Below are 24,193 nucleotides of genomic sequence, written 5' to 3' on the forward strand. Positions count from 1 at the left end.
GCGGACCTTCATTTTTTTTTCTCCAAGAGTGTGGTGGAAAAACCCTAGATCACCTTTTTGGATTCTTTTTTTTTTTAAATATATTTTATAGATTTTTTACAGAGAGGAAGGGAGAGCAATAGACAGTTAGAAACATCGATGAGAGAGAAACATCAATCAGCTGCCTCCAGTACACCTCCTACTGGGGATGTGCTCGCAACCAAGGTACATGCCCTTGACCGGAATCGAACCTGGGACCCTTCAATCCACAGGCCGACGCTCTATCCACTGAGCCAAACTGGTTAGGGCACCTTTTTGAATTCTTATACCCAAGTTACTAAGAATATTACCAGTGGCATACAGGGAGCTTAGCCAATGAGCAGTCAGAAAAGGTGTTTCCACTGTAGTTCACACTGATTGTCGATCACCTCTGATAGCCAGCTCTGCCCCTGCCAAGGCCTAAAGCCTCTGGCTAAAGCTTGGGGCCTGGGCCCCCAGCTCCCTCTGATTGCTGGCTCCACACCTGCCCAGGCCCCCCAGCTCCCTCTGATCACTGGCTTCGCCCCTGCGCAGGCCCAAAGCCTCTGGCTGAGGCTTGGGGACTGGGAAGGGGACCCCTCAGCTCCGATTGCAGGCTCGGCCCTGCCCATGAGCCCCCTGGCTCAGGCCCTTCCCAGGTTGCTCAGGACCCAGGCAGGGCCTACCTCGGAGTGACCTGGGTGCCGAGAAATTTCCCGGGACCCAGGCCGCTGGGTATGCAAATTAACCACCACCTTTGTTGGGTTAATTTGCATACTCACTCTGATTGGCTGTGGGCATAGCGAAGGTATGGTCAATTTACATGTTTGTCTATTATTAGGTATGATATAATATATACTATTTTTACAGGTAATTTTTTACAGTAACATAACTACCTCACCAATCTTTCTTCTAATTAATTTACTTTCAATGTGCACAAATCCATGCACCAGGCCACTAGTTAGTATATAATAACTTACGTTTACCTTTTACCTAGAAATTTGTGGTACTCTTTTATAATTTCAAACACTTTGTAAAATGCAAAATATTGGTTCCACTGCTGGTAATAGCCAAATAAGCTCCTATCAGATCAAACTTCCCACATATAATAGTGTTATGTGTTTGAAAATAAAAATAAAAAATAAATAAAAAGAGAATATAAAAGAAACACTTGAAGGCACTGAAAGGTAAACCAAAGCAGAATGGAGCTGACACTCACAAGAAAGCAATGACCTTAGCTGACTGTCAACATTTTAGGAAACCTAAGGAAATTTTCTACCATGTGATGCAGCTAATACACTGACAGAAAACCTGTGGTATTTCTGGAATTTAGAACCAGAGGACAAATTCAGGCAATGGCAGCTTTTAGAAGTTAAGGAGGAATCTTAGAAAGGAGAGTCCAAAAATGTTTCCCCAAATTCTCTGTAAAAACTCTGTCTAAATCTTGTTGAAACTTGAGTAAAATGTATATAAGGCAGACTCTGAGAAGGTAGGCTAGAGATAAAAGAAGTAAACTGAGATTTTAGCTGCCACCCAAGATATAGGGTTTTCAGTTTCAATCTAACCATTTTAATTACCTTATAAACAAATAAAAACAGTCCACACTCTTTGGAAGACTATAACAGAATAATCTTCATGATACTTCATAATATGATATTCACAATGTCCAGGGTACAACTAATTTTATTCTAGTTTCAAAGACATAGGAAAATGTAACCCATTATCTAGTAAAGGAAATTAACAAAAACCAACCCCCAGATGTTGGAATTATCAGTCAAGGTTTATTTATTTATTTATTTTTTATTTTTTTTTAAATATATTTTATTGATTTTTCACAGAGAGGAAGGGAGAGGGACAGAGAGTTAGAAACATCGATGAGAGAGAGACATCGACCAGCTGCCTCCTGCACACCCCCCACCAGGGGATGTGCCCGCAACCAAGGTACATGCCCTTGACCGGAATCGAACCTGGGACCCTCCAGTCCGCAGACCGACGCCCTATCCACTGAGCCAAACCAGTTTCGGCAGTCAAGGTTTATAAAGCAGCAATTATAACAATGCTCAGTGATATAAAGGATAATAGACAAAAAGCTTAAAATTTCAGAAGTAGAATAAGAACTACAAAATAAGGAAATTCTAGACCTGAGAAATAAAATATGCAAATAAAAATTCATTGGGTAGGCTTAACAATTAAATGAACAAGACAGGAAATTATAATTAGCTTCAAATTTATCAATATAATTTATTCAATATGAAGAACAGATTGAAGAGTTTGGAAATAAAATGAATACAGACTGTGGAATAACATAGAACATATAATATGAATAGAAAACTGTAGAATAATATAAAAATACTAGAGGCACAGTGCAGGAAATTTGTGCACAAGGGGGGGGGTGTTCCCCTCAGCCCAGCCTGCACTTTACCCCTCAGGGGATGTCCGACTGCTGGTTTAGGCCCAATAAACCAGCAGTCAGACAGCCCTTTCACAATCCGGGACCGCTGGCTCCTAACTGCTCACCTGCCTGCCTGCCTGATCACCCATAACCACTTCTGCCTGCCAGCCTGATCGCCCCTTACTGCCCCCCCTGCCAGCCTGGTCACCCCTTACTGCCCCCCCTGCCAGCCTGATCGCCCCCAACTGCTCCCCTCTGTTGGCCTGGTTGCTCCTAACTGCTCCCCTCCTGCCAGCCTGGATGCCCCCAACTGCTATCCTTGCTGGCCTGGTCACCCCATGCAGCCTACTGTTCAGTCGTTTGGTCATTCCTCACTAACACCCCTGCCAACCTGGTCGCCCTATGCAGCCTGCTGTTCGGTCGTCCGTCTGTTTGTTTAGGTTGTGATGGCTCCTGGCTCTTTATATATTAGGATTAACATATGCCAATTTAGAGACCTAGAAGTATAGGAAAAAGTTAATGGGTGAAAGATATTATTTTAATAAATAATGGCAGAAACTTTTCCAAATTTGATAAAGGGCATAAATTTATTGATTCAAGAAGCTCAATAAATCTCAAGTAGCATAATAGACAGACATATATGTCTAAGGACATCATAGTCAACTGAAGAAAACCAGAGATAAAAGTCTTTAAAACAGAGGAAAATGATACATTATATGTAAGGAAGTAATCATTGAAATGATTGTTGACTTTTTATCAAACAATGGAGTCCAAAAGTCAATATATTAAAAGTACTGAAGAAAAAAAAAAGACCCTATCAACCCAGAATTCTATACTCAGATAAAATATTCTAAAATAATAATGATAATAAAACATAAAAAAAAAACATTCTCAAATTAAAGAAAACTAAGAAAGTTTATTGCTAGCAGAACTAGCAATGCTAAATTACAAGAAATACTTGTTCTAAGAAATGCTCAAGGAAGTTTGTCATGATTTAAGAAAATGTTACTAGATGTTTAAGAAGAAAAGAAGACCACCAGAAGTGATTAAAAAAATGGAAAAACTGAAGACTATATTTTCCTCTTAATGTTTTTAAAGTACATATTCTTGTTTAAGGCATAAATTATAACAATGTCTTGTGATGCTTATAAACATACAGGGGCCCAGTGCATGAATTTGTGCACCTTGAAAGGAACTGCAAGCCACGAGGCTGCAATGGGCACAGGGGCAGGTCTTGGCCCATCCTCCATGCCCCTCCTGCCATGGGCCCAAGTCCCCTGTCTGCCAGCAGCTCTGCTCCTGCTGTCACTGTGCCCATGTGCTGATGGCGGTAGCTCTGTTCTCACCTGCTGCTGGCACTGGCCCCAATCACTCCAGGGTGATTGGGGTTGGCAGCTGCCGCTCACACCCGCTGACAGCGCTGAGCGATTGGGGCTGGCGTCAGGTGCCAGAAGTGGGTGCAAGTGACGACTCTGGTGCTGGCAGTGGGTGTGAGCAGGGCCGGCGCCGGCAGCAGGTGCGAGGGCTGGGCAGGATTGTGGCACGTGGGAGTAAAGAATTTTCAGTAACCACCAGAGGCTCGCCCCAATGACAGTGATATATATATATATATATATATATATATATATATATATATAGATTTAGATACATATGACAATTATAGCATGAAAGCCATGGAGGGTGGCAAATGTATCTATATCATTGCAAAATTTCTATCTATATATATAAAACCCGAATATGCAAATAGATTGAATGGCGGAACTACTGAACAACCGAAAAATAGAACAACCAGTCACTATGACATATGCTGACCACCAGGGGGCGTGTGCGGAACATGGTGGACGTTGGCAGCAGGTGGCAGAATGCAGAACATGGCAGGCATCGGCCACGGCAGGATGATGGAGCAGGTGAGCATGGGCACCAGACCAAGGTGGGGTGCCAGTCGCTGTCATCGGGGAAAGCCTCTGGTGGTTACTGAAAATTCTTTGCTCCTGTGTGCCACAGTCCCACCAGGTGCTCACACCTACTGCTGGCGCTGGCCCCGCTCGCACCTGCTGCAGGTGCCAGAGCCTCCACTTGCACCTGCTGCTGGCGCCTGGCACCGGTCCCGATCACTAGGCACCGTCAGTGGATGCGAGCAGCGGCTGCCAGCTCTGATCACCCTTGAGGGCTTTTCTACCTCCCCCTGATCCTGAGGGGTGATCAGGTAACAGCAGCCACTTGCACCTGCTGCTGGCACCAGCCCCAATCGCTCCACGTGATCAGCAGGTGCGAGCGAGGCTGGTGCCATTAGGCGGCAGAAGCGGGGCTGCCGGCAGACAGGAGATTGGGGACCATGGCAGGAGGGGCTGGGTAGGGGTGTGGAGGATGGGCCAAGACCCGCCCCTGTGCCCACTTCAGCCTCTTGGCCCATAGTTCCTTTCAAGGTGCACACATTCATGCACTGGGCACCTAGTATTATATATGAAGGGCTACAATTTTAACTCTAAGGTCTTTAGGATTTTGTCTGTGGACAATATTCACCTATAAAGGATAAATTTGTCTTTTCATTTGTAATTTTCGTACTTCACATTATTTTTCATTCTTGTTAAAATGAGTAGGATATTCAGTGCAATGTGCATACAAAAAATACTGACTTTAATAAAATATTCTAAATTTTTACCATTAAGTATAACATGTATGTATTTTTTGGTAAAATATTTAGATTAATAATTTTTCTAATTCTTTCTTTGTTTCATGTATATTTTAACAATGAAAAGACATTGAACAATATCAAAAGCATTTTGCTAATTTATTGCATTGGCATTTTTTCCTTTTAATCTTTGATAAGATCTATATAAATATTTTTTCTCAAGTTAAAATATCCCTTAAATTCTTTTATAATATCCCTTAAAATTAATTTATTTGTATATTGTATATTATTTTATAAACACCCAAATTTTACTTACTTCTTATATTTAAAATATTTTTGCATGTATAAACATGCAAGAGATCTATATTTATAAAAGCATAAGTGACTGAACGACCGACCAACCAAATGATCAGTCAACTGGCCGCTATGATGTGCACTGACCACCAGGGGGCAGGCGCTTAAGGCAGGAGCTACTTCCTGGTAGTCAGTGTGCTCCCAGACTGGGAGTGCCGCTCAGCTAACTGACCGATGCCAGATGCCCGGCTCACAGCTGTGATGGTGTGAGCCTCTCCTGCCTCTGTGACAGTGCTACTGAGCAGTGGCAGGTGCAGCGGGGACCAGGATTAGTGGGAGCAGCTTGGCACCAGCATGGGCTCGGGCTCCTCCCAGGCCGCCTGCCGCTTCATGCACTACTACATCCCTCAGGGGATGTGGGACAGCCGGGTTCAGCCTGATCCCCACAGAGGGGGTCTGGCTGAAACTGGCAGTCTGACATCCCCGGATTGAAAGAGGGCACAGGCCAGGCTAAGGGACCACATCAGTGCACAAATCCATGCACCAGTCCTCTAGTTTAATTATAATTCTCTATTATGACATCGATATTGTCTCTTTTAAACTTGATATTTACATATATTACCAAATGGGTACCTAGTTTTTGTCATCTAACTCTGAAACAGTAAAAGAGAAATTATTTGTTCCATGAAATTATTTGTTCATTTCTAATCTCTTTTTGATATGCTTCTTGATATTGATAAAGAGAGTTTTGGTAATACTCTCTTCTAAAATACTCTGGGTCTGCCTCATGCACTGCTGGTGGGAATGCAGACTAGTGCAGCCACTGTGGAAAATAGTATAGAGTTTCCTCAAAAAGTTAAAAATGAAACTCTCATTTGACCCAGTAATCCCACTTCTAGGAATATATCCCAAAAAATAAGAAACACCAATCAGAAGGATATATATGCACCCCTATGTTCATAGCAGCACAATTTACAATAGATAAGATTTGGAAATAGCCTAAGTACCCATCAGGAGATGAGTGGATTAAAAAAATATGGTACATCTATACAATAGAATGCTATGCTGCTATATAAAAGAGGGAACTTTTACAATTGCAACAGCATGGATGGACCTGGAAAGCATTATGCTAAGTGAAATAAGCCAGTCAAAGAAAGATAAATATCACATGATCTCACTCATTTGTGGAATATAATGAACAACATAAACTGATGAACGAAAATAGATCCAGAGGGAGACCGCACCATGTTTAAGGGGAGAGTGGCTGTTCTCAACACCCAGGGACAAGCTGCAAACCCAGGAACACCAGATCTCAAGCAGTGTGAATACCCAGACTCAGATGAGCTTTGCACCTTCTCACGAAAAAGGTCAGATTTCGCCTACAAAAAGGTGAGGTCTGTGATCCAGGCAGGAGAGAGAAACTCACGAATGGGAGCTAGAGGTTCCGGGGAAGTCTGCGCCCCACAAAATCCGAAGCCATTGGGACTAGGAGTGATTCACGAATGTGGAAGGGGATCTGCAAGGCTGCTGGCAGAAGGGAACTCTAAAAATCAACCCATAGCTGGACTGCGAGCAAAAAGCCACCCTGAAATTTTACCAGTGTGCTGGCTGCTTAGTGCCAGGGGAAAAAAGACTGCACAGAGACTTGCACCCAATGCCAAAGGGTAAAAGTCCCGAGTTCACGCACTTACTCTGGCTCTTTTTTTTTTTCTTTTTAAATCCTTGCTTTTGATTACTAAGCCCAGTACATAGAATCACCCAATTGGGGACACTCTAAGAGACTGCAGGGGAACGTTGTTTCTGTGGAACATGGGGATGGGGGGGGGGAGGGGGGGTAACAATCAGAGAACCAGCTCTGGGGCAGTCCATGCTCCCAAACCAGTATTCAGTGTGACAGGGAAAACAAAATCTAAATACTGGCTAGAGAGAATTTATAGCCCTGGAGGTCAATCCAGAAACACTGCCACCCAGGGGTTGAATCACAAATTAACTCTTGTGTAAACACAGATAAAGGAGTCTAAGAAAGAAATACTGCCTGCTTGAAAATCAGGACTATGGCTTACAACACGGAGGAGCCTTGGCACACAGGGAAATTCAATACTGTCCTGACTACCTACAGGAAACAGGCGTGCCAAACGGAACAGTAGAGGAAGTGAATGACCTTCACTACTGCACATTTTTATTTTTTCATCTTTTACTTAAGAAAGTTTTTTTCTTTTTTCCTCACTTGATTTTACCTTTTTAATTATTATATTTTTATTTTTAATCAGTATTATTACTACTATTATTTTGCCTTTTTTTTTTTTAAACGTCATTTTTTCTCTTTATTTTATTTTGGGATTAGTGTTCTACATTCTATTTTCATTTTTCCTTTAGCATCATTTTACTGTATCTCAACTTTACCTTTATGCCAACACTCCCTTCCTCACTTTTCCCATTTTGTTGTCCTGTTTCACTTACCCTATTCCTGCTTTAGATTTTCCCTATTCCTTCTTTTTACCCCCCATTAAAAAATCATCCTACTTATATATCTAATTTCTGATTCCCTGCTCTAAGTCCATATACACCTCTCTCTTCTCTGTCTTCACTATCCAATTTTTTTTCTCCTTCCCCCTTTTTCTTTTGTTTGTTTTTTGTTGTTGTTATTGTTTTCTTGGGTTCTTTTTTTGTCCTAGGTTTTATTTTGTTTTGCCTTGCTTTCTGTCTGTCCTATTGTTGTTATTTGCTTGATTATTGATTAGATTGATATTTTGTGCCTGTTTGTGAGATTGTTTCTCTTTTTGTGTGTGTGTTTTTTTTGCTTTTGTTATTGTTTGTTTTTTGCTTCAGTTTTTCCTCTCCTCACTTATTATTAGTTGTAGTTTGTAGTTTGCATTCATCTCTGGGTGTTTGTTGTTTTCATTATTTGGTATTAGTGGTTATTATATTGGAGTTTTCTCCCCATATAAATAGTTCCCACCTCCACTTCTTTTATACACTCTTTCTTTTCTCTCTTATTTTTTCCTTTTCTCAGTATCATTTTTTCACTTTTTTTTTCTTATCCCCTAATCTTCTTTTCTCTGGTGGTCATCTTTATTTGGGGTTATTAGTATCTTGAATACATTTGTGTTCAGTGCCTGTGTGTTGTAGCTTGTTGTGTTGTATTTTGTGCCCTTAAATCAATGCAGGAGAGAGAGAGCTATGTAACCAGACACACGGAGAAGAGAGATCATGGGGACACAAAGAAACAACCCACATATGAAAGAAAAGGAGGCATCATCAGAAAAGGAAATAAACAAAATGGAGGCAAGCAATATGTCAGAGAAAGAATTCAGAGCAATGGTCATGAGGTTGCTGAAAAGAATGGAAGACAAATTCAACAATATGTATAAAAACCAAGAGGAAATGAGGAAGAACAAAGAAGAAATGAAAAAGAAAATAACTGCTATAAAGAACTCAATAAAAAGCATCAACAGTAGACTAGAAGAAGCAGAGGACCACATCAGTGAGCTAGAAGACAAGGTAGGAAAAAATAGCCAAGCAGAGCAGCATCTAGAAAAAAAAACTTAAAAAACAGGAGAAGAGCCTAAGGGAACTATGGGACAACATGAAATGAAACAACATCCGCATAATAGGGGTACAAGAAGGAAAGGAAACTGAGCAAGGATTAGAAAACCTATTTGAAGAAATAATGACAGAAAAGTTCCCTGTTATAGGGAAGAAAAAACTCACACAAATTCAAGAAGCTCACAGAGTCCCAAACAAAATGAACCCAAAAAGACCAACACCAAGGCACATTATAATTAAATTGGCAAACACCAATGACAAAGTAAGAATCTTAAAAGTGGCCATAGAGAGACAGAAAGTTACCTATAAAGGATCCCCCATCAGACTAGCGACTGATTTCTCAACAGAAACACGTCAGGCCAGAAGGGAATGGAATGAAATATAAAAAGTCATGCAAAGCAAGGGTCTGAATCCAAGAATACTGTACCCAGCAAGCCTATCAACCAAAATTGAGGGGAAAATCAGGAGCTTCACAGACAAAAAAGGAATAAGGGAGTTTATTACCACCAAACCAGCAATGCAAGAAATGTTAAAGGGTCTGCTGTAAAAAGAAGAAATAGGAAGCGAAGAAGGAACACAGGGGTAAAGAATAAAAATGGCGACAAACAAATACCTATCAATAATAACTTTAAATGTAAATGGATTAAATGCCCCAATCAAAAGACATAGGATAACTGATTGGATAAGAAAAAATGACCCATATATCTGCTGTCTACAGGAAACCCACCTCAGAAGAAAGGACTCACACAGACTGATGGTGAAGGGATGGAAAAAGGTTTTTCAAGTGAATGGAAATGAAAAAAAAGCTGGGATAACAATACTTATATCTGACATATTATATATCAAAATAAAAGACATAACAAGAGATAAGGAAGGCCACTTCATAATACTAAAGGGAGCAATCCAACCACAAGAAATAACACTGGTAATCATATACGCACCTAATACAGGAGCACCCTAATACTTAAAAAAAACTTCTGGAGGATATCAAGGGAGAGATTGACAGCAGTACAGTCATAGTAGGGGATACCCCGCTATCTCATAATACCCCACTATCACCATTGGACAAATCCTTGAAACAAAAAATCAGCAAAGAAACATCAATCCTAAATGACTCACTAGACCAGATGGAATTAATTGACATCTTCAGAACATTTCACCCCAAAGCCACAAAATATACATTCTTCTCAAGTGCACATGGGTCATTTTCAAAGATAGACCATATGTTGGGTCACAGGCAAAGTCTCTTCAAATTCAAGAAGATAGAAATCATATCAAGAATCTTCTCAGATCACCATGGCATAAAACTAGAAATCAACTACAATAAAAACAATTAAAAAATCAAACACCTGGAGACTAAATAGCATGCTATTAAACAATGACTGGGTTACCAGAGAGATCAAAGAAGAAATAAAAAGCATCATGGCAACAAACGACAATGAAAACACAACAATCCAAAATCTATGGGATACAATGAAAGCAGTCTGGAGAGGGTAATTCATAGTTCTACAAGCCTCCTGCAAAAAAACAAGAAACAATGGTAATAAATTACCTAACCCTACAACTCAAAGAGTTAGAAAGAGAGCAGCAAGAAAAGCCCAGTGTAAGCAGAAGGAAGGAAATAAGAAAGATCAGAGTGGAGATAAACGAAATAGAGACCAAAAAAATAATACAAAAAATCAACAAAACCATGAGCTGGTTCTTTGAAAGGATAAACAAGCTTAATAAATCTCTAGCCAGGCTCACCAAGAAGCAGAGAGAGGACCCAAATAAAAAAAATCAGAAATGAAAGAGGTGAAATAACAACTGATCCCACAGAAATACAAACGATTATGAAAAAATACTCTATTCCAACAAAAAGGACAACTTGGATGAAATGTATATATTCTAAAAAAAATACAAGCTCCCAAAACTCAACCAAAAAGAATTAAAAAAACCCAAAAACCTGAATAGGCCAATAACTACCGAAGAAATTGAAACAGTGATCAAAAATCTTCCAGCAAACAAAAGACCTGGTCCAGATGGCTTTACAGGGGAGTTCTACAAAGCATTCAAAGAAGAACTAAAATCTATCCTCCTCAGACTATTCCAAAAAATTGAGGAGGAAGGCACACTTCCAAGCTCTTTCTATGAAGGCAGCATTACCCTAATCCTAAAACCAGATAAAGACACCACAAAAAAAGAGAACTACAGGCCAATATCCTTGATGAACATAGATGCTAAAATCCTCAACAAAATTATAGAAAATCGGATTCAGCAATACATTAGAAAGATCACCCCATGACCAAGTGGGATTTATTCCAGGGATGCCATGATGGCACAATATACACAAATCAATAAATGTGATACATCACATAAACAAACTGAGAGAAAAAAATCACATAATCATATCAATTGATGCAGAAAAAGCATTTGACAAAATCCAACACCATTTCTTGATAAAAACTCTCAGCAAAGTGGGAATAGAGGGATCATACCTCAACATATTAAAAGCCCTATATGACAAACCTACAGCCAACATCATACTCAATGGGCAAAAACTAAATCCATTTCCCCTAAGAACAGGAACAAGACAGCGATGCCCAGATTCACCACTCCTGTTGTATATAATACTGGAAGTGTTAGCCATAGCAATCAGACAAGAAGAAAAAATAAAAGGCATCCAAATTGGAAAAGAAGAAGTAAAACTCTCCGTATTTGGAGATGACATAATACTATACATAGAAAACCCCAAAGACTCAATAAAAAACTACTAGACCTAATAAATGAATTTGGCAATGTAGCAGGATACAAATTTAACACCCAGAAATCTATGGCCTTTTTATACACCAAGAATGAACTCACAGAAAGATAAGTGAAAATAACAATCCCATTTACCATTGCACAAAAAATTTAAGATACCTAGGAATAATCTTAACCAAGGATGTAAAAGACCTATACTCAGAAAACTACAGGACATTTAAAAAAGAGATGAAGGAAGACATGAACAAATGGAAGAACATACCATGTTCATGGATTGGTAGAATCAACACCATTAAAATGTCCATACTACCTAAAGCAATCTATAGATTCAATGCAATACCTATTAAAATACCAATGGCATATTTCAAAGATCTAGAACAAACTCTACAAAAATTCATCTGGAATAAAAATAGACCCCAAATAGCCTCAGTTGTCCTTAGAAAGAAGAACAAAGGTGGAGGGATCACAATACCAGACATTAAACTATATTACTAAGCCACAGTTCTCAAAACTGCCTGGTACTGGCACAAGAACAGATAAATAGTCCAATGGAACAGAATAGAGGACCCAGAAATTGACCCAAGCCATTATGCTCAATTAATGTTTGACAAAGGATGCAAGAGCATACAATGGAGTCAAAAGAGCCTTTTTAATAAATGATGCTGGGAAATTTGGTCAGATACATGCAAAAAAATGAAACTGGATCACCAACTTACATAATACACAAAAACAAACTCAAAATGGCTAAAGAATTTGAATGTAAGATGGGAAACCATAAAAATCCTACAAGACTCCATATGAAGCAAAATTGCAGACATATGTCATAGCAATATCTTTACAGACAGAGATCCTAGGACTAGAGATACTAAGAAGAAAATAAACAAATGGGACTACATCAAAATAAAAAGCTTCTGCCCAGCAAAAGAAACCATCAACAAACAACAAGAAAGCCCACTTCATGGCAGAACATATTTGCCAATGTTTCTCCGATAAGGTTTTAAACTCCAACATTTACAGGGAACTCATGCAACTTAACAAAAGGAAGATAAACAATCTAATCAAAAAATGGGCAAAGGACCTAAATAGACACTTTTCGAAAGAGGACATTCAGAAAGCCAAGAGACAAATGAAAACATGCTCAAAGTCACTAATCATCTGAGAGATGCAAACCAAAACAACAATGAGGTATCACCTCACACCTGTCAGATTGGCTATCATCAACAAATCAAGGAATGACAAAGTGCTGGAGAGGATGTGGAGAAAAAGGAACCCTCCTTCATTGCTGATGGTAATGCAGTCTGGTGCAGCCATTGTGGAAAACAGTATGTCATTTCCTCAAAAATTTAAAAATGGAACTGCCATTTGACCCAGTAATACCATTTCTAGGAATATATCCCAAGAAAACAGAAAGATCAACCAGAAAGGATATATGCACCCCTATGTTCATAGCAGCACAATTTACCATAGCTAAGATTTGGAAACAGCCTAAATGCCCATCAGCTGATGAGTGGATTAGAAAACTATGGTACATCTACACAATGGAATACTACACCTCTTTAAACAAAAAGGAATTCTTACCATTTGCAGCAGCATGGATGGAACTGGAGAGCATTACACTAAGTGAAATAAGCCAGCTAGTGAAAGAAAAATACCACATGATCTCACTCATTTATCCTATCTAATAAAAGAGTAATATGCAAATTGACTGTCCCTCCAACACACAAGATGGCCTCCCCCATGTGGTCAAAGATGGCTGTCCCCATGTGGACACAAGATGGCCACCACAAGATGGCCGGCAGGGGAGGGCAGTTGGGGGGATCAGGCCAGCAAGGGAGGGCAGTTTGGAGGGTCCAGGCCTGCAGGGGAGGGCAGTTGGGGAATCCAGGCCGGCAGGGGTGGGCAGTTAGGGGGTCCAGGCCTGCAGGGAAGGGTAGTTGGGGAGGACCAGGCCTGCAGGGGAGGAAAGTTGGGGGGACCAGGCATGCAGGGGTGGGCAGTTGGGGGGGAACAGGCCAATAGGGGAGGGCAGTTGGGGGGCACCAGGCCAACAGGGGAGGGCAGTTAGTGGGTCCAGGCCAGCAATGGAGGGCAGTTAGGGGCAATTGGGCCACCAGGGGAGTAGTTAGGCATCCATCAGGCTGGCAGGGGAGTGGTTAGGGGGTGATCAGCCTGGCAGGCAGAAGCAGTTAGGGGCAATCAGGCAGACCGGCAGGCAAGCGGTTGGGAGCCAGCAGTCCTGGTTTGTGAGGGGGATGTCCGACTGCCCGTTTAGGCCAGATCCCACCAGGATCAGGCCTAAAGGGGCAGTCAAACATCCCTCGAGGTGGTCCAGATTGGAGAGGGTGCAGGCTGGGCTGAAGGTCACCACCACTGCCCTCCCCCCCCCCCATGCACAAATTTCCTGCACCGGGCCTCTAGTGAATAATAAAGACCATTATAACCTGATGAACAAGAAGATAGATACAGAGTCAGAGAAGCATTGAATAGACTGTCAAATTACAACGGGAAGGCTGGGGAGTGTTGGGGGGTCAGTGTAAGACATCAACCTAAGGACTTGTATGTATGCATATAAGCATAAACAATGGACACAAGACACTGGGAGGGGGTGGTAAGGGCATGTGCTGGGGGGTAGGGGAGGCCGGGGGAAGGTCAATGGGGAAAAAAAGGAGATATATGTACTACTATTTGTAATACTTTAAACAATAAAATAAAATTTAAAATGTTTAAAAAACAATAGATTCAGAGACAAAGAAACACCGAACAGAACATCCAACCTCAGAGGGAAGGTGGGTGGAGGGTGTAAGAGATCATCCAAAGGACTTGTATGCATACATATTAGCATAACCAGTGGACGTGGACACTGGGTTGCTGGGGGCTTGTCCTTGGGGGTGGAGGTGGCTAGGGAGGTGTCAATTAGGAAAAAAGGAGACATATGTAATACTTTAAACAATAAACAATAAAAATGTAATAACATACTTAGGGTCTGATGACTTTTGGAGATGCAGATTTGATTAATAATTTAATTTGTAAATGAATTTATTTAGTTATCAATTTTCCTTATAGTCAATATTAGAAATTTTATTTCTGAAAATTTATATTATCTAAACTTTCAATTTTATTTTATGTAATTATTTAAAGAATTCTCTCAAATTATCATATGTATAATCATGGCATGCTTTTAGACTTAATATTATTAATTTTTCTTTTTTATTTTAAATATATTTTTATTCTTGATAATATTAGATATCTCCCATTTTCACACCCTCCCCCCTGCCCCTTTTACCCATCTCTTCCTGGCCCATACCCATCCTCCCAGGTCTTCACTACCCTATTGTTCATATCCAAGGGCTATGCCTATAAGTATATAAGATCTTTGGTTTACCTCTTCTCGTTCCCCTAACCCCATATAGTGGTATGTCAATCTGTCTCATGACTCCATGCTTCAGGTCTTATTTTGTTGGTCAATTCATTTTGTTCATTAGATTCTACAAATAAGTGAGATTATGTGATATTTGTCTTTTTTAGATTGGCTTATTTCAGTTAGCATAATATTTTCCAAGTCCTATTCATGCTGTCCCAATGTGTAAGAGATCCCTCTTTTTTTACAGCTGCAGAGTATTCCTTTGTGTATTAGTAAATGTCCCACAGCTTTTTTATCCATTCATCTACTGATGGGCATTTGGGCTGTTTCCAAATCTTAAACATTATAAATAGCACTTTATGAACATAGGGGTGCATATATTCTTTCTGATTAGTGTACACTTTTGGGGCTTTTAGGATATATTCCCAAAAGTGGGATCACAGGGTCAAAGGGAAGTTCCATTTTTAATTTTTTGAGGAAACTCCATACTGTTTTCCACAGTGGCTGTAACAGTCTGCATTCCCAATGGCAGTGAACTAGTGTTCTTTTTTCTTCACATCCTTGCCAACTCTTGTTGTTTGTGGATTTTTATTTTATTTTATTTTATTTTATTTTTTTATTGAGGTATTATATGTGTACATATCTTACCATTACCCCCCCCCACCACCACCACCACCACCACCCCACACCCTGTTTGTGGATTTTTTGATGATAGCCATTCTGACAGGTGTAAGGTGATACCTCATTGTCATTTTAATTTTCATCTTTTGGATGATTAGGAACTTTGAACATTTTTAATATATCTCTTGGTCATTTGTATGTTCTCTTTGGAGAAATGTCTATTCAGGTCTTCTGCCAATATTTTAGTTGAATTGTCTGTCTTTTTTTATTGTTGAGTTGTATGAGTACTTTATATATTTTGCATATTAACCCCTTTTCAGATATATCGTTGGCAAATACAGTGGGTTCCTTTTTCATTTTGATGGTGGTTTATTTTGCTGTGTAGGAGATTTTTAGTTTGATGTAGTGCCATTCATTTATTTTCTGCTTAGTTTCCTTTGGCCTATAAGATGTATCCTTAAACATATTGCTACATGAGATGTCTAAGAGTTTACTGCTTATGTTTTCTGCTAAGATTTTTATGGTTTCATGCCTTCAATTTAAGTCTTTTATCCATCTTGAGTTTATTCTTGTATATGGTGTAAGTTGGTAGTCAAGTTTCATCTTTTTGCATATGTCTTCCAGTTTTCCCAATACCATTTATTGAAGAGACTATCTTTACTCCATTGTATGTTCTTGCCTCCTTTGTCAAATATTAATTGACCTTAATGATGTGGGTCAATTTATGGGATCTCTGTTCTGATCCATTTGTATATATACCTGTTCTTGTGCCAGTACCAGGCTGTTTTGCTTACAATGGCTTTGTAGTATAGTTTGATATATGGAATTGTGATCCCTCCTACTTCGTTCTTCTTTCTCAAGATTGCTGCAGCTGTTTGGGGTCTTTTATGGTTCTATAGACATATTTGGAGTATTTGTTCTAGGTCTGTGAAGTATGCCTTTGGCATTTTAATAGGGATTGCATTGACTCTATAGATTGCTTTGGTTAGTATTGATATTTAATGATGTTAATTCTTCCAGTCCATAAACATGGTATACACTTCAATTTGTTTGTATCTTCCTCTATTTCATTTTTCAATGTCCCTTAGTTTTCCAAGTACAGGTCTTTTACATCCTTGTTTTTTGTTGCATAGTTAAGTGGGATTGCTTTTTTAGCTTCTTTTTCTGAGAGTTCATTATTGGTGTATAAAAATGTCATTGATTTTGGGTGTTGATTTTGTGTGCAGTCTCCACTTTCCATCTTTGGTTATCAGGGTTCTTTCCAGCTAGTTTTTAGTTGATTATTCAGGATTTTATTTTTATTTATTATTATTATTTTTTATTTTGGTTGTAATTCTAGTTTGGTCCTGGCAGCATGTCTGTGTAGCATATACTTACTCTACTGCCATTTTTAATCTCCTGTCTTTTTTCTTAATTACTATTACCAGTGTTTGTCTATTTCATTATCTTTTCTAAAGAACCAGCTTTTGATTATTTTACCTGTTAATTTTTTATTTTCTTATGTTTATTATTTCTCTCATTTTACTTTTTTAGATGTATTCTTCACCACCACGATCTGGGTTGAATGCTTACCTCACCTATATTTGATCATACTTGTTTTTAAAATTAAGAAAAAAATACCCCCAAACCCTCATAGACAATAGTGTGGTGATTGCCAGAGGAAAAGGGGGGGGGGTGAGGGCAATTAGAAGAGGGCATAAGGGGGATAAATAGTGATGGAAGGAGTCTTGACTTTGGGTGGTGAACACAAATATAATGTACAGATATTGTATTATAGAACTGTACCCCTGAAACCTACATAATTTTATTAACTAATGTCACCAAATAAATTCAATAAAATAATAAAATTAATACATTTAAGACTATAATTTTATATTTAAATATTTTTATATCTTTATTTCATAAGATTTTTATTTGGTTAATTCATTATTGTTCGGTTGTAAACATTGTTGATTTCTACTGTGAATACTTGTTTTGCCTGAGTTATTTTTGAGTTTCTAACCACACTTTTTTGGTACTATCTTTTTATGTTCATACATTATTTAATTACTGGAAACCTGCTGGTTTCTGTCTGACCCCCGCAGCCAGGCAGAGGGACCCCACTGGTTCATGAATCCGTGCAACAGGCCTCTAGTATGCATATAAGATCTTTGGTTAATCTCTTCCCACCTTTCCCCATTCCCTCTGAGATTCAGCAGTCTGTTCCATGTTTCCATGCCTGTGCATTGCCTGTCTTCCCCCTAGTGATCAGTGCACGTCATAGCTACCCGGTCAAATGGCCGAACAGTCAAAAGGTGGGCTGGTCACTTAGGCATATATATATATATATATATATATGTTTCTGTCAGAAGATATGATTTATCTGATACTAAACCTTTGATTTTCATTGAGACTTCCTTTGTGACCTAAAATATCATCATTAAAAAATAAATGATGTAAAGAGAATGTATATTTTCAGTACTCTGGGTACAGAATTAAATATAATTTTATTACCCTCTATCTCTATTTTAGCCCTCCTTATGTATGTTTTATAAATTTTCTTCTTGGTATTAAAATTGCTATAATAGGTTTGTTTTTAAATAATATATTTGTATGCATGTTATTTACCCTTTTATCCTTTCAGTGTCTTTGTTTGAGATGCAAGAAGCATATTATAGCAGGAGTTATTTTTAAAGCAAATTGGATAATTTCTATCTTCTAATAGATGGGTGAATCTTTTTACATTTATTGTAGTTATTTTTATTTTCTTTGTATCATCCTCCTTATCAGCTTTTTTTCTTTCTACTCTCTGTTAGATTAATAAAGTTTTCTTATCATTGTTTCTATTTATTTTTAAAGTTTTTTCCAGTTAATAGTTAAAATAAATTTACCAAAGCATTTTATCTTTTTTTCTTACCACCTTTATTTTTAAACTAGAGGCACAGTGCATGAATTTTGCATGGGTGGGGTGCGACTGGCCTGGCCCTAATTGGGGCCCGATCAGGGCTAGGCCAGCTGGAGGGAGGGACTGCGGGTGATTGGCCAATGGACCCTTCCCCCAATTGGGGGATGGTGATTGGAGGTGGGGCCAGCTGTGAGGAGAGGCTGTGGGCAGTGTGTGGCTAGCCTCAACCCCAAATGGAATGGGAGGGCCAATCGGGGTCAGTGGCTGGGGGAGGGGCCATGGGAGGGGCTGTGGGAGGTTAGCCAGCCAGCCTCACCTCTGATTGGTATGGGGAGGCAATTGGGGATGGAGCTGGGTGGGGGGAGGGGCTACAGGAGGTTGGCCAGCTGGCCCTGCCCCCTATTGGGGGGACAATCAGGGGTGGGGCCAGCCAGGGGTAGGGTCTGTGGGCCAATCCGGGGTGGGGCTGGTGGGTGGAAGGGCCATGGGGGGAGTGACTGGCTGCCCCACCCTTGATCAGGGTGGGAGAGGTCGATCAGGGGTGGGCCGGCTGGGGGAGGGGCTGTGGGAGGTTGGCCAGCCGGCCCCACCCCCCAATCTGGCCAGTTTGCTGGTCGCAGTGGGTGTCATAGCGACCAGTCTTTCTGGTCATTATGGTGTTACGGTCGCTGGCTTTCTGTATATATAGATTCTATATGTATATTCTGCGTTCATTTTCCTTTTTGTGAAATATTCATTTAGCATTTCTTAAGTGAGGGCCTGTGGTTACTTAACTTCACTTTTCTATGTCTGAGAAATGTATTTTCCTCTCTTGAGTTTTGAATTATAGTTTATCTGTGTATAAAATTTGAAGTTTAGAATCACTAATATTTCCTGTCTGATTGAATGTATAATTTCATTGTCTTCTGTCATCTGTTATTGCTGAGAAAACATTCTTCTATTACTCTATAGATCATGTCTTTTCTTATAGATGTAAACATTTTCTTATTATTAATGTTCTGCAGTTTTACTACAATGAGTCTGAAAATGGCTTTACAATTATTTATCCTGATTGGTCTTGAAGTATACTTTTCTTTTGAAGACACATCTGATATATTTCTTTAAATCTGGACAAATTAAAATTCTTAATAGTTCTTTCATTCCCTTGTTTGAGACCTCCTGTTGGATGTTTAGCCTCTCTGTCTATTCTCTGTGTACCTTAATTGCATGGAACCTCTCTGTACTATATTCAGGGCAGATAACTTGCCATGCACCACTTTTCTCTTGTCAGTTCTGAACATTTGCAGATTTTAAACTCAATGCCTTTATTTTTTAAATTTATGTGTTTTTATTTGATAACTAGAGGCCTGGTACACAAAATTCATGCATGGGGGGGTCACCACATATCAACTTGCACCCTCTCCAATCTGTGACTGCTGGCTCCTAACTGCTCCTCCCTACCAGCCTGATCGCCCTTAACTGCCCCCTTTTGCTGGCCTGGTCACCCCTAACTGCCCTCCCTGCTGGCCTTGTTGCCTCTTACTGCCCCCCCCCAGCCTTGTCACCCCCAAATGCCCCCTGCTAGCCTGATCTCCCTCAACAGCCTCCCCACGGGCCTGGTCGCCCCCAACTTCCCACCCTGCCAGCCTGATCACCCCACACAGCCTGCTGTTCAGTCGTTTGGTTGTCCCTCACTAACCCCCCTGCTGGCCTTGTCGCCCCACACAGCCTGTTGTTCGGTCATCCATCCAGTTGTTTTGGTCTTGACAGCCTCTGGCTTTTTATATATCAGGATTTATCATTTTTAAAAACACAGTTATTTACTTGTCTCATTGGTCAACCAAATTTATATTTTATTTTTCCATTTTGCCAGATTGTTCCACAAACATAGTTTCCTCTGGGCATATTCATGTTTTGAATGTTGATTTTGTTGGCTGTCTTTCTCAGTCTTAGTTTTCTTACTTTGTTTTGGAATTTTGCTTTACAGGCTTATTTTGAGTGAGAAGGTCTTGATTTTGTTTTCCTTCTTTCTGTTTTCTTTTGTGCTCACACCCTGGGACAGTGGTTTGTGGTTAACTTTGCCCAGATGGTAAGCATTCCCTGCCCAAAACTCACAACACAGGGCTCATGTACACAGTGGGATTGTGCCTTGCTTCCTGACTTGATTTCAGACAACATTCCTATTTTATTTTTACTATCTATGGTTCTAGTTTATTAAAAATTCTAGCCCTGGGAGATTAAAAAAGGCGACTGGTAGGATGGGTGTGAGGAAGGGAGTGTGAGTGAGTAAGAGTGAGAGGGGAGTGTGTGGACATGGTGTGTGTGTGTATGTGTGTGTGGGGCGTAGGGGGAAGGGCAGTTAGATCTCGCAGGAGTCTCGAGGGTGGGTGAATCAGGCTGTCCTGGACAAAGGGCCCCTGCTATTGCCACAGACACTCCATGGGTGGGTGCAGCTCTAGCTCAGAAACCACACCATCAAGGGGGAAGCAACAGTGGCTAGGAGCACATCCAAGCCACCACTGAGCCTAGCCTTGGATACCACCCCAGACCCATGCAGTGAGCCTCAAGCCAGCAGAACCTCACAAGCTACCCCCATCATAGGCACCAGGACCACTCAGTAAGTAAATGCCAGCAGGACTGCTGAGCCAAGTTCCTGCAGCTGACACCTGCTGGATCAGCTAGGTGGGGGAAGGGAGTACAGTTCAGAACAGAAATCATCAAGATGTGACACTCAAGGCAGACAAAGCCTCTAGGCTAAGGAGTCCCTGACCACTGGACTTCAAACTCTCAGACATCAATCATGATGCCAAGCACCAGAAAGAGACAGTGACTCAAATTAATCTGCACTATAGCAATTTTCAGGAGGTCCAGGATAGATACATCAAGGGAAAAGATTCAAAAACCACAGAGCAAAAATCCACTGAGCCTCAACCTCACTGGCAGCAAGTTGGAGGGTAGCTTTTTTTCCCTCAAGAATAAAAAACCAACAATCAAGTCCTAATTAAAATAGGAGAGCACAAATAGCACACACAAGGGGCATTCTTAGAGCATCCAGGTCAGGTGAACAAAGAGATTGCACCACCAGACTTCTCCTAGCACTTTCTACATTAGGCCATCCTATGAAGACTGGGAGGCATAACAGTTCTTCTTCTTTTTTTTTTTAATGAATCTTTATTGTTCAGATTACAATTGTTTCTCCTTTTTCCCCACATATCTCCCCACCACCCAGTTCCTACCCCCCCTCTGCCCTTACCGCCCCCCCCCCCGCTGTCCTTATCCATAGGTGTATGATTTTTGTCCAGTCTCTTCCTATACTCCCCACACAGACACCCCTTTCCCCCTGAGAATTATCAATCCACTCCCATTCTATGCCTGATTCTATTAAGTTCACCAGTTTATTCTGTTCCTCAGATTTTTAATTCACTTGACTTTTAGATTCACTTGTTGATAGATATGTATTTGTTGTTCATAATTTTTATCTTTCTTCTTCTTTTTCCTCTTTTTAAAGAATACCTTTCAGCATTTCATATAATGCTGGTTTGGTGGTGATGAACTCCTTTAGCTTTTTCTTATCTGTGAAGCTCTTTATCTGCCCTTCAATTCTGAATGATAACTTTGCTGGGTAGAGTAGTCTTGGTTGTAGGTTCCTGCTATTCATCACTTTGAATATTTCTTGCCACTCCCGTCTGGCCTGCATGGTTTCTGTTGAGAAATTAGCTGATAATCGTATGAGAGCTCCCTTGTAGGTAACTAACTGTTTTTCTCTTGCTGCTTGTAAGATTCTCTCTTTGTCTTTTGCTCTTGGCATTTTAATTATGATGTGTCTTGGTGTGGTCCTCTTTGGATTCCTTTTGTTTGGGGTTCTGTGCGTTTCCTGGACTTGTAAGTCTATTTCTTTCATCAGGTGGGGGAAGTTTTCGTTCATTATTTCTTCAAATAGGTTTTCAGCATCTTGCTCTCTCTCTTCTTCTGGTACCCCCATAATTCTGATGTTGGTTCGCTTGAAGTTGTCCCAGAGGCTTCTTACACTATCTTCAACTTTCTGAATTCTCTTCCCTTCATGCTTCTCTGGAGGAGTGTCCTTGGCCTCTTTGTATTCCAAATCTTTGAGTTGATTCTTGCAATCCTCTAGTCTGCTTTTGGGTCTCTGTATAATATTTTTTATCTCAGTCAGTGTATGTTTAATTTCTAGTTGGTCCTCATTGAATTTATCGGCCTTTTCCATGAAATTCTTGAAAAACTTTATAACTGTGGTTTTGAACTCTATGTCCAGTCGCTTGTTCTCCTCCATTTCTTTGGTTTGTGATCTGTTTCCTTGCCTTCTCATATTCTCTGCTTCCCTAAGTTGGTAGGGTAGTTTTGTGTACAAGGTGTCCTATTGGTTCAACGGGTCAGCCTCCCAGTTACTTGAGGTGGACACTCTTGGTGTACCCTTGTGTACTGTGTGTCCCCCAGCAGGAGCTACAGCAAGGGCTAGTTTTCTCCTCCTTTGCTTGGGCAGTTTTGGAGCAGTCTGACTGGAGCTGCAGTTAATTTGGTTGAGCTGCCCCAGAACAGGCCATTTATATGCAAAAGCCGCTGAGTGGAGCCTGGGCGGGTTTGTAGAATGTGCGGGGTGGGGTCTCAGGGCTGGGCGGGGTCTCAGGGCGTCACTAGGCTGGGGCGTGGCCAACGGCGATGGCTGCCTTCAGCTGTCTCTGCCTCTCCACTTTTCCAAGTCCCTGCGCCCTGCGCTCCAGCGCAGTAAACAATGATTGCTGGGCGCACCTCTGCAAAAAAGTCACTCTCACTTTCCGACCCGATGGCCGGGAGTCCAGCTTCTCCCCTTAGGCGCCTGGGTCCCCCGCGTGTCCCCAGAAACTGGATTTCAGAGTGATCGGGAGCTTGTCTCCCTGCGGGTTGAAGAAAAGCCGCGCACCCAGCCGCCCGCCGCCGGCCCGATTCGCGTGCCTCCGTACCTCAGCTTTTCAGCCATTGTGTTCCTTTCTCTTCTTAGTTGTAAATCTTCCACTCAGCCAGCTTTCCCGTGGTTCTGGGTGGTAGACGTTTTTGTCTTTTAGTTGTATTTTTGAAATTGTTGTGTGAGACAGCAGATTAGTTGTTTAACTATGCCACCATCTTGGTTCCTCTTCTAACAGTTCTATCTAATACATAGAAGCAAGTACAAAGAGACAGCTAAAAATGGGGAGACAAAGAAGTAACCCCAAAGGAGAGAAAAGAAGGAATATCCAGAAAAGGAACTAAGTGAAACAGATGCAAGTAACCTATCAGACATAGAGTTCAAAGCAATGGTTATAAAGATGCTTAAAAAACAGTGCAAATTACCAACAGCATGAGAAGGGAAATAGAGGACATTAACAAGAACAAGACAGAAATGAAGAATGATGTACTTGACACCAGGAAAACACTGGAAGGTATTAAAAATAGATTTGATGATTCAGAAGATCGAACCAGTGATTTAGAAGACAGGTAGAAATAAAAACCAAATTAGAGCAGAAAAAAAAAAAAGACTTAAAAAGCAGGAGATAGCTTACGGGAGCTCTGGGACAACAGGAAACATAACAACATTCACATAATAAGAATACCAGAAGTGGAAGAAAGTAAGCAAGAAAAAGAGAATCTGTTTCAAGAAATAGTGACTGAAAACTTCCCCAACCTGGTGAAGAAAAATATCAGACAAGTTTAGGGGGCACAGAGAATCCCAATCAAGATGAACCCAGAAACACACACCTAGACACATCATAA

Source organism: Eptesicus fuscus, chromosome 5 (genome assembly GCF_027574615.1).
Source record: "Eptesicus fuscus isolate TK198812 chromosome 5, DD_ASM_mEF_20220401, whole genome shotgun sequence".
Classification (NCBI taxonomy): domain Eukaryota; kingdom Metazoa; phylum Chordata; class Mammalia; order Chiroptera; family Vespertilionidae; genus Eptesicus; species Eptesicus fuscus.